General features: G+C 48.7%; 1 long non-coding RNA gene across 2 annotated transcripts; it reads right to left on the reverse strand.

Annotated features, from left to right (window-relative positions):
- Positions 1 to 289: 289 nt before the first annotated feature.
- LOC145338937 (uncharacterized) lies at positions 290 to 15,623 on the reverse strand. Of its 2 annotated transcripts, none has more exons than XR_013885936.1 (3): positions 15,588 to 15,623; positions 8,126 to 8,366; positions 290 to 717 (listed from the first exon to the last, which is right to left on the reverse strand). It is a non-coding gene; the product is annotated as an uncharacterized LOC145338937 (long non-coding RNA). The 2 variants fall into 2 exon arrangements; XR_013885935.1 differs by lacking the exon at positions 15,588 to 15,623 and adding an exon at positions 15,038 to 15,121.
- Between the last annotated feature and the right edge of the window lie 1,051 nt (positions 15,624 to 16,674).

Here is a 16,674-nt window from a genome sequence, read left to right on the forward strand (position 1 = left end):
CACCTCGCCCGCGGCTGGGATTCTCCCACCTGGCCCGCGGCTGGGATTCTCCCACCTGGCCCGCGGCTGGGATTCTCCCACCTGGCCCGCGGCTGGGATTCTCCCACCTGGCCCGCGGCTGGGATTCTCCGACCTCGCCCGCGGCTGGGATTCTCCCACCTCGCCCGCGGCTGGGATTCTCCGACCTCGCCCGCGGCTGGGATTCTCCGACCTCGCCCGCGGCTGGGATTCTCCGACCTCGCCCGCGGCTGGGATTCTCCGACCTCGCCCGCGGCTGGGATTCTCCGACCTCGCCCATGGCTGGGATTCTCCGACCTCGCCCGTGGCTGGGATTCTCCGACCTCGCCCTTGGCTGGGATTCTCCGACCTCGCCCGTGGCTGGGATTCTCCGACCTCGCCCGTGGCTGGGATTCTCCGACCTCGCCCGTGGCTGGGATTCTCCGACCTGGCCCGTGGCTGGGATTCTCCGACCTCGCCCGTGGCTGGGATTCTCCAGTCCCACTGCTGTGAATGGAGATTTGGCTGAGTGCCCAATTCTCTGCTCTCATCGGCTGACAATTTAGCAGCAATTTCCTGGGATTGGCCTGTGTCCACTAGAATTCATTTCACATCAAATACTTCCAGCCAGAAGGTAGAGAGCACTTCCATCTCCAGTCTTGGATCCAGGTCTCAGGCATGGCCTAATCCACCGCACCACTCAATTTTTTTACATTACTTCTGAAATGATAATAGTGGATATCAAGTCACTAAAGTAACACTTGTAATACATGATATAACAAAACATTTAAAGCATGTGTGTGTGTGAGTAAGTAAGTTACAATCAGTACAAATGTCACAAAGAAAGATTCATCACTCAAGTGGTTAATTTCAAAACATCAGTGGAGCTCAGTAGATATAACTCTAAATTTGTTCTTTTCCAGTAAATCTTTAAAATGTATGCAAATCTGTGCAAATATTTTTGGTGTAAATATGATTAACCAAAATTTGTATCCTGAAAACTGCTGTTGATTTCTGATACAATTGTTGTGGGGCATTACTCACATGGATTATTGATTTTACTTTGCTAAGTTTCTCATAGTTAATTCATTTACAATTTTGTGTATGCGTCATCAATAAAAATTTCTGTTTCAACATAAAATTTGGAAAATAGCTTGGTTTGGTTTGGTTTAGTTTGGTTAGGCTGAAGTGGTGACTATGTGTCGAATTTGAATAAAACTGACCTGTTCCTAGTGGGTAGAAAGTGAGGAGTGGGGCAAATGGAATGCTAACATTGGGTTGAGAACCTGCTGAGGGAGCTTCTTTAAGTTCATTCAGGGAATGTGAACATCGCTGGCTAGGCCAGCATTTATTGCCCAGCCCTGATTACCGCGAGAAGGCGGTATCGTGAGATGCCATCTTGAACCAGTGCAATCCATGCCTTGTAGGTACACCTATAGTGTCGTTAGGAAGGGAGTTCCAGGTTATTAACTCAAGGAAGGGCGATATTTCCAAGTCAGGATGGTGAATAGCTTGGGAGGGGACTTCCAGGTGATGATAGTCCCATGCATTTACTGCCCTTGTCCTTCTAGAACATAGAACACAGAGCATTACAGCGCAGTCCAGGCCCTTCAGCCCTCGATGTTGCACCGACCAGTGGAACCAATCTAATGACCCTCTAACCTAAACTATTCCAATGTTATCCATATGCCTATCCACTGACCATTTGAACACCCTTAAAGTTGGCGAGTCCACAACTGCTGCAGGCAGGGCATTCCACGCCCTTACTACCCTCTGAGTAAAGAACCTACCTCTGAGATCCATCCTATAAATACCAACCCTTAATTTAAAGCTGTGTCCCCTCATGTTAGCCATCTCCATCCGAGGTAAAAGGCTCTCACTGTCCACCCTATCCAATCCTTTGATCATCTTAAATGCCTCAATCAGGTCACCTCATAACCTTCTTCTCTCTAATGAAAATAACCTCAAGTCCCTCAGCCTTTCCTCATAAGACCTTCCCACCATACCAGGCAACATCCTGGTAAACCTCCTCTGCACCCTTTCCAATTTCTCCACATCTTTCTTATAATGCGGCGACCAGAACTGTACGCAATGCTCCAAGTGCAGCTGCACCAGAGTTTTGTACAGTTGTAACATGACCTCACGGCTCCGAAATCCAATCCCTCTACCAATAAAAGCTAACAAGATTAGGGCAAGATTAGGGCCGGTTATAGACAGCAGAGGGAAGTTATGTGTGGAACCGGAGGAGATTGGAGAGGCATTGAACCAATATTTCTCTTCGGTGTTCACGCAGGGGGATATGGATATAGCTGAGGAGGACACTGGGTTGCAGGGGAGTAGAATTGACAGTGTTGCAGTTGATAAGGAGGATGCGCTAGATATTCTGGAGGGTCTGAAAATAGATAAGTCCCCTGGTCCGGATGGGATTTACCCCAGGATTCTCTGGGAGGCAAGAGAAGTGATTGCTGAGCCTCTGGCTCTGATCTTCAGGTCGTCGTTGGTCTCTGGTATAGTACCGGAAGATTGGAGGTTAGCGAATGTTGTACCATTGTTTAAGAAGGGGAACAGAGACTTCCCCGGGAATTATAGACCGGTGAGTCTCACTTCTGTTGTGGGCAAGGTTTTACAAAAAATTATTAGGGATAGGATTTATAGTTATTTAGAGAGTAATGAATTGATTGGAGATAGTCAGCATGGTTTTGTGGCGGGTAGGTCGTGCCTTACTAACCTTATTGAGTTTTTTGAGAAAGTGACCAAAGAGGTGGATGGGGGTAAGGCAGTGGATGTGGTGTATATGGATTTTAGTAAGGCGTTTGATAAGGTTCACCATGGTAGGCTTCTGCAGAAAATGCAGATGTATGGGATTGGGGGTGATCTAGGAAATTGGATCAGGAATTGGCTAGCGGATAGGAGACAGAGGGTGGTGGTTGATGGTAAATATTCATCATGGAGTTCGGTTACGAGTGGTGTGCCTCAGGGATCTGTTTTGGGGCCACTGCTGTTTGTAATTTTTATTAATGATCTGGATGAGGGTATAGTTGGGTGGATTAGTAAATTTGCTGATGACACCAAAGTCGGAGGTGTGGTAGATAGTGACGAAGGGTGTCATAGTTTGCAGGAAGACTTAGACAGGTTGCAGAGCTGGGCCGAGAGGTGGCGGATGGAGTTTAATGCGGAGAAGTGTGAGGTAATTCACTTTGGTAGGAATAACAGATGTGTCGAGTATAGGGCTAACGGGAGGACTTTGAATAGTGTGGATGAACAGAGGGATCTAGGTGTATGTGTACATAGATCCCTGAAAGTTGGGAATCAAGTAGATAAGGTTGTTAAGAAGGCATACGGTGTCTTGGCGTTTATTGGTAGGGGGATTGAATTTAGGAGTCGCAGCGTCATGTTGCAACTGTATACAACTCTGGTGCGGCCGCACTTGGAGTACTGTGTGCAGTTCTGGTCCCCACATTACAGGAAGGATGTGGAGGCTTTGGAGAGGGTGCAGAGGAGGTTTACCAGGATGTTGCCTGGTATGGAGGGGAGGTCCTATGAGGAGAGGCTGAGGGATTTGGGGTTGTTTTCGCTGGAAAGAAGGTGACTAAGAGGGGATCTTATTGAAACATATAAGATGATTAGAGGTTTAGATAGGGTGGATAGTAATAGCCTTTTTCCTCTGATGGAGAAATCTAGCACGAGGGGGCATGGCTTTAAATTAAGGGGTGGTAGTTAAAGGACGGATGTCAGGGGTAGGTTCTTTACCCAGAGGGTGGTGAGGGATTGGAATGCCCTGCCTGCTGCAGTTGTAAATGCGCCTAGTTTGGGGGCGTTTAAGAGATCCGTGGATAGGTTTATGGACGAAAAGGGATTGGTTTAGGTTAGTGGGTCATTGTTTTGTAACTGGTCGGCGCAACATCGTGGGCCGAAGGGCCTGTTCTGTGCTGTAATGTTCTATGTTCTATGTAACACACCGTAAGTCTTCTTAACAACCTTATCAACCTGGGTGCCAACTTTCAGGGATCTATGCACATGTACCCCCGAGATCTCTCTGCTCGTCAACACTACTAAGAGTCCTTCCATTAGCCCCATATTCTGTACTCCTGTTACTCTTACCAAAGTGAATCACCTCACACTTTTCCGTATTAAACTCCATCGGCCACCTCTCGGCCCAGCTCTGCAGCTTATCTATGTCCCTCTGCAAACTGTAACATCCATCCTCACTGTCTACAACTCCTCCGACTTTGGTGTCGTCAGCAAATTTACTAATCCATCCTTCTACATCCTCATCTAGATCATTTATTAAAATGACAAACAGCAGTGGCCCCAAGACAGATCGTTGAGGTACACCACTTGTAACTGAACTCCAGGTTGAATATTTCCCATCAACCACCACCCTCTGTCTTCTATCAGCTCGCCAATTCCTGATCCAAACTGCTAAATCACCCTCAATCCCATGCATCTGCATTTTCTGCAGTAGCCTACCATGGGGAACCTTATCAAATGCTTTGCTAAAATCCATATACACCACGTCAACTGCCTTACCCTTATCCACCTATTTGGTCACCTTTTCAAAAAACTCGATAAGGTTTGTGAGGCACGACCTACCCTTCACAAAAGCTAGGCAATAGGCACTGTGGATTTGGAAGGTACTGCCTAAGGAACCTAGGTGAGTTCCTGTGTTGCAACTTGTAGATGGTAAGTGCCCCCCTCCGTCAATCAGGAACGTCCCCCCACCCCCGGTCAATCAGGGACGGCTCCCCCGTCCTTCAATCAGGAGCGGTCTCCCCCCCCGTCAATTAGGATGACGCCCTGTCGATTTGGAGTGCCCCCCCCCCCCGCCAAAATCTCAATTTGGAGTGCCCCCCCCCCGCCAAAATCTCGATTTGGAGTGCCCCCCCCCCCGCCAAAATCTCGATTTGGAGTGCCCCCACCCCCCCAAAATCTCGATTTGGAGTGCCCCCACACCCCCAAAATCTCGATTTGGAGCGCCCACCCCCCCAAAATCTCGATTTGGAGCACCCCCCCCAAAAAATCTCGATTTGGAGCGCCCACCCCCCCAAAATCTCGATTTGGAGCGCCCCCCCCAAAAAAATCTCGATTTGGAGCGCCCACCCCCCCAAAATCTCGATTTGGAGCACCCCCCCCCCCAAAAATCTCGATTTGGAGTGCCCCCACCCCCCTCTCAAATCTCGATTTGGAGTGCCCCCACCCCCCTCTCAAATCTCGATTTGGAGTGCCCCCACCCCCCTCTCAAATCTCGATTTGGAGTGCCTCCACCCCCCTCTCAAATCTCGATTTGGAGTGCCCCCACACCCCCCCCAAACCTCGATTTGGAGTGCCCCCACACCCCCCCCCAAACCTCGATTTGGAGTGCCCCCACCTCCCCCCTGCCAATCTCGATTTGGAGTGCCCCCCCATCTCGATTTGGAGTGTGTCTACCTTGATTTGTAGGGCTCCCTATCTCTAATTGGAGTGCCCTATTTCAAATTCAAATGTCCGATCTCGATTCGGGCCGCCCCCGCCGCGATTTGGCATGTCCCTTATTTCAATTTGGATTGCCCGCTATCCCAATTTAGTGACTCATTCCAATTCAGAGCATTCTCTATCTCGAATAACAGCCTTCTACCTCAATTAGGAGTGCCCCCTACTTAGATTTGGAGCATCAACTACTTCCGTTATGAATGTCCATATCTCAACTAGGAGTGAATTAGGAGAGCTCGGGTCAATTCGGTGTGCCTCCATCCATTACTCGTGCCCCTTGTCAATTTGGAGTGTTGCCTATCTCAAAAACCGCTAACTCAATTAGGTGTGCCCCCAAAGATATGCAAGTTATGTGGATTGGCAATACTAAATTGCCCCTTAATGTCCAAAGATGTGCAGGTTAGGTGAATTGGCCATGATAAATTGGCCTTAGTGCTCAGGTATGTGCAGGTTACGTGGTTTGGTCAGGCTAAATTGTGCCTTAGTGTCCAAAAATGTGCAAGTTTGGTTGATTGACCATGCTAAATTGCCTCCGGGAAATAAACATCTCACCTGAGTCTCATTGTTCAGGATGGGACAATATCATCAAGACATGGTCTAATCAGAGCTTGATCACTAGCCCCGGGCTTCTACACTACTGTCCTGACTATGGAGTTCAACATTCATAGACTCAGAATCCCTGCAGTGCAGAAGGAGACCATTCTGGGATGTGGAAGGAGTCCCGTGTGGAGCACAAGGTGGGTGCAAGGTGTTTGCGATGTTTGCGGGTGGTTGTGGGCGTGTCGAATGGGGGTTGGGGAGCTCAGAAGTATAGTTATCAAAAGTTAAAAATAGTTTTATTTCTTCTCATGTTTTTGGGAAACTGTAAGACAATCAGAAACATCTACCTTTGTGACTTAAATTGAACTATCAGATTGCTCCAATTGCCAGGAAATTTCCCAATGGAAGATGGAAAACCGTGTGATCCTTAACTGAGGACTTGAATGGAGGATGGTCAAGCTTAGAGTCTGAGTAACCGCACTCCCAGTTATAACATTCCTGAATGTGAAAGTTACAGATCTGTGTTTCTGGATTAATATATTGAAGGTTCAATTTATTTGCCTCAACCCTCTGCCCTTCCACACATCTCACATCCGACCCTCCTGTACCCAGGGCTCAGGCATGTTCGGCATCCGTACTTTCCTGAGAGCACCAGGAGTCAGGATGGGCTCTGCCAGAGGGGCAAGTTACATCAGGCTCCCTCCATGTTGCTGGCTGGACAGTTTTAGCACCAAATCAGGACCTGCTCACTGCCCCATCTCCTCTGACACCTTCTCCTCCTCTGTTTCACCTTGCTCCACTCCAATCACCACTTCCTTCAAATTCATCACCACCCCACCCCCAGCCCTGGGAGACCCTCACTCCCGTCCTCCCTCAGCCTCTGCACCGAGTGACTCTGAGGGACCCTCACTCCTTTCCTCCCTCAGCCTCTGCACCAAGTGACTCTGAGGGACCCTCACTCCTTTCCTCCCTCAGCCTCTGCACCGAGTGACTCTGAGGGACCCTCACTCCTTTCCTCCCTCAGCCTCTGCACCGAGTGACTCTGAGGGACCCTCACTCCCGTCCTCCCTCAGCCTCTGCACCGAGTGACTCTGAGGGACCCTCACTCCTTTCCTCCCTCAGCCTCTGCACCGAGTGACTCTGAGGGACCCTCACTCCTTTCCTACCTCAGCCTCTGCACCGAGTGACTCTGAGAGACCCTCACTCCCGTCCTCCCTCAGCCTCTGCACCGAGTGACTCTGAGAGACCCTCACTCCTTTCCTCCCTCAGACTCTGCACCGAGTGACTCTAAGGGACCCTCACTCCTGTCCTACCTCAGCCTCAGCACCAAGTGACTCTGAGGGACCCTCACTCCTTTCCTACCTCAGCCTCAGCACCAAGTGACTCTGAGGGACCCTCACTCCTTTCCTCCCTCAGACTCTGCACCGAGTGACTCTAAGGGACCCTCACTCCTTTCCTCCCTCAGACTCTGCACCGAGTGACTCTGAGGGACCCTCACTCCCGTCCTCCCTCAGCCTCTGCACCGAATGACTCTGAGGGACCCTCACTCCCGTCCTCCCTCAGCCTCTGCACCGAGTGACTCTGGGAGACCCTCACTCCTTTCCTCCCTCAGACTCTGCACCGAATGACTCTGAGAGACCCTCACTCCCGTCCTCCCTCAGCCTCGGCACCTAGTGACTCTGAGGGACCCTCACTCTCACCCTGGAAATCTTCTTATGAAACTTGTTTTTGATTAAAGCTCCTTGTGGGTGATTTGAATCATATCGAGAGTGAAACTTCCCATTCTTATCCTAGCCAAATTCAACATAAAACGTTACAGGTCAGGCAAGCTTCATAGAACACCTTGAAATATTCAACCTGATATGAAACAGTACACTTAGGGTATCTGCTTAAAGGAGAGAAAAGCAGGTGAAAGAGTATTGGAAAATCCCCAAGAGATGGCAGACACACGATGAACTGAACGGCCTCCTTCTATTCTGTTAGATTGTGCCTGTGTTCATTTCTCACTGCTGTTTTTATTTTTAATTAAACCCAAAAGCCCTTCAAAAAAACACCCCAGCAGCTTTGGAAATGTAAAACAATGCATAACATGTCAGGAGGTGAACTGGTAAATTTGTACCCAAGGTTCCAGCAGGTCAGTCGCTTCTTATTCTTCTGTTTGTGTTTCTAGTGCAGGGACCCTCATTGTGAATCGTCCCTGTGTTCCCGCCTGTTTCCAGGTGAGCGTGGGTTCTGCTCACATTGTGGATGATGGACAGACGACCATGATGGAAGGGTTGAGGGTTGCTCCGTCAGAGAGGTGCAAAGGAGTTGCCCAGATAATTCATAAAGACATTCTCCAGCGAGTGAGGGCGAGGTACCTGGAGGTGATGAAAAAGAGTGTTCACGTGTGTTGCAAGTCCTTCAGAGGATAGCATTTATTAGGCAAACAGGTACGATTGGCGTGCAGTTCTACACTCACACGCAGCTCCATTACTGAGCCAGCTGTGACTCATTGGGCCACACACTTGCCTCTGAATTTTAATGCTCTGGGTTGAAGATTCTACAAGTGCTACAGCATTAAACTCCAAGCTGACCCTTCCAGCGCAGTATCAAGGGAGTGCTGCACTGTCAATCATAGAGTCACAGAGGTTTACAGCATGGGGGGAATAGGCCCTTTGGCCCAACTTGTCTATGCCATCCAGTTTTTAACCAATAAACTAGTCCCAATTGCCCCATTTGGCCCATATCCCTCTACAGCCATGTAACTCTCTAAATGCTTTTTGAAAGACAAAATTGTCCCCGCCTCTACTACTACCTCTGGCAGCTCGTTCCAGACACTCATCACCCTCTGTGTGAAACAAATTGCCCCTCTGGACCCTTTTGTATCTCTCCCCTCTCACCTTAAACCTAAGTCCTCTAGTTTTAGACTCCCCTACCTTTGGGAAAAGATATTGACTATTTAATTGATCTGTGCCCCTCATTATTTTATAGACCTCTATAAGATCACCCCTCAGCCTCCTACGCTCCAGAGAAAAAACGTTTGAGAATATCCAGTCTCTCCTTTTAACACAAACCATCAAGTCCCAATAGCGTCCCAGTAAATATTTTCTGCATTCTTTCTAGTTTAATAATATCCTTTCCATAATAGGGTGACCAGAACTGTACACAGTATTCCAAGTGTGGCCTTACCAACTTGTATAACTTCAAGATGTCCAAACTCCTGTATTCAATGTTCTGACCAAAGGAACCAAGCATGCCGAATGCCTTCTTCACCACTCTGTCCACCTGTGACTCCACTTTCAAGACGCTATGAACCTGTACCCCGAGATCTCTCTGTTCTGTAACTCTCCCCAACGCCCTACCATTAACTGAGTAAGTCCTGCCCTGTTTAATCTACCAAAATACATCACCTCGTATTTATCTAAATTAAACTCCATCTGCCATTGGTCAGCCCACTGGCCCAATGTGACTCTAATGAATAAACTCCAACTTTACAAAACACTTCTCTTTCTGTAAGATCTTGCTGTGCACATATCGAACATAGAAACATAGAACATAACAGCACAGTACAGGCCCTTCGGCCCTCAATGTTGTGCCGAGCTATGTCTAAACCCAAGATCAAGCTATCCCACTCCCTATCATTCTGGTGTGCTCCATGTGCCTATCCAATAACCGCTTGAAAGTTCCTAAAGTGTCCGACTCCACTATCACAGCAGGCAGTGTATTCCACACCCCAACCACTCTGAGTGAAGAATCTACCTCAGACATCCCTCCTATATCTCCCACCATGAACCTTATAGTTATACCCCCTAGTAACAGCTACACCCACCTGAGGAAATAGTCTCTGCATGTCCACTCTATCTATCCCCCTCATCATCTTATAACCCTCTATTAAGTTGCCTCTCATCCTCCTCCGCTCTAAAGAGAAAAGCCCCAGCTCCCTCAACTTTTCCTCATAAGACTTACCCTCCAAACCAGGCAGCAGCCTGGTAAATCTCCTCTGCACTCTCTCCAATGATTCCACATCCTTCTTATAGTGAGGTGACCAGAACTGAACACAATATTCCAAATGTGGTCTCACCAACATCCAGTATAGTTGCAGCATAACCCCACGACTCTTAAATTCAAACCCCCTGTTAATAAACACTAACACTCTATAAGCCTTCTTCACAGCTCTATCCACTTCAGTGGCAACCTTCAGAGATCTGTGGATATAAACCCCTGGATCTCTCTGCTCCTCCACATTCCTCAGAACCCTGCCGTTGACCCTGTAATCTGCATTCAACTTTATCCTACCAAAATGAATCACTTCACACTTATCAGGGTTAAACTCCATCTGCCACTTTTCTGCCCAGCTCTGCATCCTATCAATGTCTCTTTGCAGTCTCCACCTCATCCATTACTCCACCAATCTTGCTGTCATCAGCAAATTTATTAACCCATTCTTCAGCCCCCTCTTCTAAGTCATTGATAAAAATCACAAATAGCAGAGGACCCAGCACTGATCCCGGTGGTACACTGCTGGTAACTGGCCTCCAGTCTGAAAATTTTCCTTCCATCACCACCACCATCTGTCTTCTGTGAGACAGCCAGTTACTTATCCAATCAGCCAAATTTCCTTCTATCCCATACCTCCTTATATTCTTCATGAGTTTAGGAAGGGTAGTAAGAATAATACAGCTAGTTACAGGCCGGTGAGCCTTGCATCAGTGATAGGGATATTATTGGAGAGGATTTTTCGAGAAAGGATTAATTCCCACTTGGAAATAAGGGGACATATTAATGAGAGGCAACATGGGTTTGTGAAGGGGAAGTTGTGTCTCACAAACTTGATCGAGTCAAAAAAGACAGTAGGACTAGGGGGCACAGCCTCAAGATAAAGGGGGGGCGGTTTAGAACGGAGTTGAGGAGGAACTTCTTCACTCAAAGGGTGGTGAATCTCTGGAATTCTCTGCCCGTTGAAGTGGTGGAGGCTGCCTCGCTAAATATTTTTAAGACGCGGGTTGATGGGTTTTTGATAAGAGAGGGGATTAAGGGTTATGGGGAGAGGGCGGGAAAGTGGAACTGAGCCACGACAGATCAGCCATGATCTTATTGAATGGCGGGGCAGGCTCGAAGGGCTAGATGGCCTACTCCTGCTCCTATTTCTTATGTTCTTATGTTCTTATGAGTTTTTCGAGGAAGTGACAAAGATGATAGATACGGGTAGGGCAGTGGATGTTGTCTACATGGACTTCAATAAGCCTTTGACAAGGTCCCTCATGGCAGACTGGTGCAGAAGGTGAAATCGCATGGGATCAGAGGTGGGCTGGCAAGGTGGATACAAAACTGGTTCGGTCAAAGACAGAGGGTAGCAGTGGAAGGGTGTGTTTCTGAATGAAGGGCTGTGACAAGTGGCATTCGTCAGGGACTGGTGCTGGGACCTTTGCTATTTGTAATAATATATTTATTATGTAACTGGTTTGTTTAGTAAGTTTGTGGACGACACAATGGTTGTTGGATTTGTGGAAAGCAATGAGAACCATCAGAGGATACAGCAGGATATAGATCGGTGGAGGCTGGGGCTGAGAGATGGCAGATGCAGTTTAATCCAGATAAATGTTAGCTAATGCATTTTGGAAGTTTTAATATAGATAGGAAGTTAATGGCAGAATCCTTAAAAGTATTAATAGGTGAAGGGATCTGGGTGTACAGGTACACAGGTCACTGAAAGTGGTAATGCAGGTGGAGAAGGTAGTCAGGAAGGCATACGGCATGCTTGCCTTCATCAGCCAGAGCACTGAGTTTAAAAATTGGCAAGTCATGTTGCAGCTTTATAGAATATTAGTTAGGCCGCACTTGGAATATAGTGTTCAATTCTGATCGCCACACGACCAGAAGGATGTGGAGGCTTTGGAGAGGGTACAGAAAAGATTTACCAGGATGTTGCCCTGGTATGGAGGGCATTAGCTGTGAGGAGAGGTTGGAGAAACTTGGTTTGTTCTCACTGGAACGACGGAGGTTGAGGGGAGACCTGATAGAAGTCTACAAGATGATGAGATGAATGAATAGAGTGGATACTCAGAAGCTTTTTTCCCAGGGTGGAAGAGTCAATTACTAGGGAGGCACAGGTTTAAGGTGCGAGGGGCAAGGTTTAAAGGAGATGTATGAGGCAGATTTTTTACACAGAGGGTGGTGGGTGCCTGGAATTCGCTGCCCGGGGAGGTAGTGGAAGCGGATACTGTACTGAGTTTTAAGAGGCATCTTAACAAATCCATGAATAGGATGGGAATAGAGGGATATGGTCCCCGGAAGGGTAGGAGGTTTTTAGTTAAGTCGGACAGCATAGTCGATGCTGGCTTGGAAGGGCCAAAGGGCCTATTCCTGTGCTGGAATTTCCTTTGTTCTTTGAAATTTGGCATGTCCGCTACAATTCTCACCAACTTTTACAGATGCCCCATAGAAAGCATTCTTTCTGATTGTATCACAGCTTGGTATGGCTCCTGTTCTGCCCAAGACCACAAGGAACTACAAAAGGGTCATGGATGTAGCCCAAACCATCACGCAAACCAGCCTCCCATCCATTGACTCGGTCTACACTTCCCGCTGCCTCAGGAAAAGCACAGTAAAAAGTCTGACAACACCAGGTTTTAGTCCAACCTATTTATTTGATAATATACTCACAAGCTTTCGGGGTTAGCCCCTTCATCAGGTGAATGGAGAGTTCTGGCCTCAGACAGAGCATATAAAGCACAGGTCTGTGTTGGACTAAATAGGACTAAATTGGACTAAATAGGTTGGACTAAAACCTGGTGTTGTCAGACTTTTTACTGTGTTTATGCCAGTCCAACGCCGGCATACCCACATCAGGAAAAGCAGCCAGCAGAATTAAGGATCCCGTGCACCACCTTCTTCCGTTGGGAAAAAGATTCAAAAGAGATCTTTTTCAGTACTCAGCAAAAATATATTCCGGTGATAATGAAGGACTGTAAGAAAAGAGATAACCAGCCGTGGATATCGAAGGAAATAAAGGAGACTATTAAATTAAAAACCGATGATACAGAGCAGCTAAAAATAGTGGGGAATTAGAAGATTGGGAAAGATTTAAAAAACAACAAAGAATGACTAAGAAAGCAATAAAGGAAAGATAGAGTAGGAAACTAAACTAGCTCTAATATAAAAAATGATAGTAAAAGTTCTTACAAATAAGGAAGAGGAGAATGGCTAGAATGTTGGACCCTTGGAGGACGAGAGGGGGGATTTAATGGTGGGGAACGAGGAAATGTCGATCTTCATGGAGGAGGACACAAATTGCTTACTGAATATTAAAGATAGAGGGTTGGTAGGAGATGAGGTCCGTAATACAATTATTGTTACTTGAGAGGTAGTGCTTGGTAGACTAATGGGACTTAAGGTAGACAAGTCCCCGGGACCAGATGGAATGCATCCCAGTGTTCTGAAAGAAATGGCAGAAGTAATAGCAGATGCGTTAGTAGTTATTTACCAAAATTCGCTGGACTCTGGGGAATTGTCGGCAGATTGGAAAACAGCTACTGTTAAGCCGCTGTTTAAAAAAGGTAGCAGACAAAAGACGGGTAACTACAGGCCGGTTAGCTTAACGTCCGTAGTTGGGAAAACGCTAGAATCCATCATCAAAGAAGAAATAGCAGGACACCTAGAAAAGAATGGTTCAATCAAGCAGATGCAGCATGGATTCATGAAGGGGAAGTCGTGTTTGACGAATCTACTGGATTTTTATGAAGATGTGACTAGTGCAGTAGACAGAGGGGATCCGGTGGATGTGATGTTTTTAAATTTCCAAAAGGCGTTCTATAAGGTGCCTCACAAAAGGTTGCTGCAGAAGGTTAGGGGTAAAGTGTTGGCGTGGATTGAGGATTGGTTATCTAACAGAAAGCAGAGAGTTAGAATAAATGGGTGCTTTTCTGGTTGGCAGTTGGTGACTAGTGGAGTGCCACAGGGATCGGTGCTAGGGCCTCAACTGTTTACCATCGACATAGACGATCTGGAGGAGGGGGGGCTGAGTGTAGGGTAACAAAGTTTGCTGATGACACGAAGGTGAGTGGAAAAGCGAAATGCGTGGAGGTCGCGGAAAGTCTGCAGAGAGATCTGGATAGGCTGAGTGAGTGGACGAGGACCTGGCAGGTAGAGTATAACGTTAGCAAATGTGAGGTTATCCACTTTGGAAGAAATAATAGTAGGATGGATTATTTAAATAGTGAAAAGTTGCAGCATGCTACGTACAGATGGACCTGGGGGTCCTTGTGCACAAGTCGCAAAAACCCAGTCTGCAGGTGCAGCAGGTGATCAAGAAGGCGAATGGAATGTTGGCCTTAATCGCGAGGGGGATAGAATATAAAAGCAGGGAGGTCTTGCTGCAACTGTACAGGGCACTGGTGAGACCGCAACTGGAGTACTGTGTGCAGTTTTGGTCCCCTTATTTGTGAAAGGATATATTGGCCTTGGAGGGAGTGCAGAGAAGCTTCACCGGGCTAATACCGGAGATGAGGGGGTTAGCTTATGAGGAGAGATTAAATAGACTGGGTCTGTACTCGTTGGAGTTTAGAAGGCTGAGGGGGGAATCTTATAGAGACTTACAAGATAATGAAGGGGCTAGATAGGATAGAGGTAGAGAGATTCTTTCCACTTAGAAAGAAAACAAGAACGAGAGGGCACAGCCTCAAAATAAGGGGAAGGCAGTTTAGATCAGAGTTGAGGAGGAACTTCTTCACTCAGAGGGTGGTGAATCTCTGGAATTCTCTGCCCATTGAAGTGGTGGAGGCTGCCTCGCTAAATATATTTAAGTCACGGGTAGATAGGTTTCTGACACACAAGGGAATTAAGGTTATGGGGAGAAAGCGGGAAAGTGGAACTGATTCACTTCAGATCAGCCATGATCTTATTGAATGGCGGGGCAGGCTCGAGGGGTTAGATGGCCTACTCCTACTCCTATTTCTTATGTTCTTAAGCTTTTTAAATGGGAGAGTCCCTGCCTCCAGGAGCCACTCAGGCAGTGAGCTCTAGATTTCCAACAGTCTGAAACACTCCTCACCTTTAACCTCTGCCCTTTGGTCAAACGCAGACAAAGATGGGCATGCGCTCTCCTCACATTGCCCCCTCTCAAAGATAGCTCTGGGCATGCGCTCTCACCACATTGCCCCTCACAAAGATGGCACTAGGCATGCGCTCTCCTCACATTGCCCCCTCAGAAAAATGGTACTGGGCACGTACTCTCCTCGTATTGCCCCTCACAAAGATAGCTCTGGGCATGCGCTCACCACATTGCCCTTCACAAAGATGGCACTCCGCATGCGCTCTCACCACAATAACCCGCTCAAACATGGCAATACGCATGCGTTCTACCCTCATTGCCCCTCACAACTATGGCGAAGACGCAGCCGCACATCCCCGCTGCGAACATGGGTGCCGTCAACTCGGGGCAGGAGCGGGAAACAATACTGGACTCCGCTGGGGTCCAAACGGGAAACAGGGGATTTCATTCTCTGAGTATCTGCTTTTCATGATGTGATTATGAATCCTCTTCACCTACCCGCCGGGTCCATCATCGCCCGCCCCCCCTAACCGCCATTCCACTCACTGACCGACTGGACATCACATAACTGTCATCCCCATCGCCATCCTTCACGGTGCGCATGCTCCGCTCCCAACCCCGCCCCTCATTCACCCCGATTGGTTGGAGAACGAGCCGCTCCAGCGCGGTCCTCCGGTCACTCTCTTCTCCTATTGGTCCAGAGCTGCCGTCAATCAGCAGGGCATTGTGAGGTGGGCGGGGCCACAGCATCCTGCTGACTCGCTGATTGGTGCAGCATTTAGTGTTTGGGAATCAGAGCTGGAGCCGGATGGTCAGTTCCCCCGTGTCCGGAGCCGGATGGTCAGTTCCCCCCGTGTCCGTGTCCGGATGGTCAGTTCCCCCGTGTCCGGATGGTCAGTTCCCCCGTGTCCGGATGGTCAGTTCCCCCCGTGTCCGTGTCCGGATGGTCAGTTCCCCCGTGTCCGGATGGTCAGTTCCCCCGTGTCCGTGTCCGGATGGTCAGTTCCCCCGTGTCCGGATGGTCAGTTCCCCCGTGTCCGGATGGTCAGTTCCCCCCGTGTCCGTGTCCGGATGGTCAGTTCCCCCCGTGTCCGGATGGTCAGTTCCCCCGTGTCCGGATGGTCAGTTCCCCCCGTGTCCGGATGGTCAGTTCCCCCGTGTCCGTGTCCGGATGGTCAGTTCCCCCCGTGTCCGGATGGTCAGTTCCCCCGTGTCCGTGTCCGGATGGTCAGTTCCCCCGTGTCCGGATGGTCAGTTCCCCCGTGTCCGGATGGTCAGTTCCCCCGTGTCCGGATGGTCAGTTCCCCCGTGTCCGGATGGTCAGTTCCCCCGTGTCCGTGTCCGGATGGTCAGTTCCCCCGTGTCCGGATGGTCAGTTCCCCCCGTGTCCGGATGGTCAGTTCCCCCGTGTCCGTGTCCGGATGGTCAGTTCCCCCCGTGTCCGGATGGTCAGTTCCCCCGTGTCCGTGTCCGGATGGTCAGTTCCCCCGTGTCCGGATGGTCAGTTCCCCCCGTGTCCGGATGGTCAGTTCCCCCGTGTCCGGATGGTCAGTTCCCCCGTGTCCGGATGGTCAGTTCCCCCCGTGTCCGTGTCCGGATGGTCAGTTCCCCCCGTGTCCGTGTCCGGATGGTCAGTT

This window comes from Carcharhinus amblyrhynchos, unplaced genomic scaffold (assembly GCF_965287045.1).
Source record: "Carcharhinus amblyrhynchos unplaced genomic scaffold, sCarAmb.v2.hapA chromosome_253, whole genome shotgun sequence".
NCBI classification, from domain to species: Eukaryota; Metazoa; Chordata; class Chondrichthyes; order Carcharhiniformes; family Carcharhinidae; genus Carcharhinus; species Carcharhinus amblyrhynchos.